The sequence below is a fragment of the Echinops telfairi genome, unplaced genomic scaffold, assembly GCF_000313985.2.
Source record: "Echinops telfairi isolate 266 unplaced genomic scaffold, ASM31398v2 ScPeMD7_5;HRSCAF=22, whole genome shotgun sequence".
Classification (NCBI taxonomy): Eukaryota; Metazoa; Chordata; class Mammalia; order Afrosoricida; family Tenrecidae; genus Echinops; species Echinops telfairi.
Window position 1 is genome coordinate 9,589,162 of NW_022103901.1, and position 1,772 is coordinate 9,590,933.

Sequence of the window (1,772 nt, forward strand, 5' to 3'; positions counted from 1 at the left end):
AAGCAAGACCTCATTACTCTTAACAACAGCGACAACGATGAGGAGGAGGAGGAGCCAGAGTATCCTAACAATAGCACATAATTAGTCCCAAACAGCTCCGCAGCGGAGTAATTATGCCGTTAGTCCAACGCCTTTCATTCAGAGGCTTCCCCCGCTCCCCGGTGCCTGCCCGCCTTCCTCGTGGGTTAGGAAATGAGGGTGAGCACTCACAGCCGGGGACCCACGGAGAGATGGGATTTAGACACCTCCCACGTCTGCCGTCAGCCCAGCCCTGCCCACAACGCCTTCGTGGAAGGCAGAGCCCCCAGGAAAAAGAGCTTCTGGGGGAGGCATGAAGCCTCTGCGGCCATCGGGGCACATCTGGCAGAGGAAGAGGCCTTGGCACCATGCTCAGCTGGGCTCCACGGGCTTCGCAGAGGGACCAATGGCTAATGACTGCACATGGACGCTCTTCTCGCTTCCCAAGAAGCCCGATGGGAGGGGAGAGAGGCATGGCCCAGCTCAATGCTTGACACCTCACTAGTGTGATCTCCTGATCCACTCTGTCCTCCTTGGCCCCATTTGACAGATGAGAAACTGAGGTTCAAGGAGACGAAGTTGCTCTCTGTGAGAGTTAGCATCTTCGCTGGGCCAGGATTCTCTGTGTCTGGCAGTTCACTCAAGGTCATGTCGACCTTGAGCAAGTTCCTTAACCCCTAATGCCTTAGCTAACAACCTACACAGGGGGCCCTCTTCTAGGGGAGTCTGCACCCTGCTCCATTTGAATGACTGAGGCAGAGCAGCATCTCCTCTGACGTGCCTCCCAAGGAAGGACTCTCAGCGTGCTCACAGTGCACAGTCAACACTGACAGAGAAGAGCACAAGTAATGGACAAAGGCAGAGAATTGCCCGTGCTATAATGGACTCTACTGAGAAATGAAAAAAAAAACAGTCCGTGCATTAAATCTTCTGAACAGCAGTACATGTGCATTTTAGACAAATAGCATGACATGCACTTAGCACCTGCATAGGCATTATATCAGCGAAGTCCCTGGTACTATGATGATGATGTCAGAGAGTAAGTCATTATTTAACAGACAAAGAACACACCAGAGAAATGAAGACTTTGCCAGGCACAGCCAGGGCACTGGCCAGGGCTTTAGGTTTCACATCCACCTTGATGGTCCATGGAGAATATCCAGTCTCCCATGCATGGCTGGAAGAAGGAGCAAGCAGGTCTTAGAAGAAATACACCCAGGATGCTCCTTAGAAGCAAGGGTGGTGAGACTTTGGCTTGCTCACTTTGAGCATGTCATCAGGTAAGACACCACCCCCCACCCCCGGGAAAGGACGTCACGGTTGGTAAAGCGAGAGGTGAGAGAAGGATGAACCAGCTTTGAAGCAGGGGCAGAGAGAGAGAGAGCCAAGGACCATCAGAGAGCAGATTCCACATCTCTGATCGCTGAGGACAGAGACATCAGAGACTGGAGTGGAGACGATGAAACAGAAGATGATTTGCAGCAGGACTATGGAGCTGTGAGGCAGAGAGACAGGACGGTCCCCAAGGCCAAGGCCAAGGCACCACATGCCCGAGAGGCTGAGAACTAGAGAGATCTAGTTGCCGGCAGAGGAGAGGTGTGGCTGTGGATCAGTGACTGTATCCTTACTGTTTCCTGATCCTAAGTCGTGGGGACCTATCACCTTCCTTAATAAATCCCAATAACGGTGAAAAAATAAGAGTCATAGGATTTTTTTTAAATCATTTTATTGGGGCTCATACAAGTCATCACAAT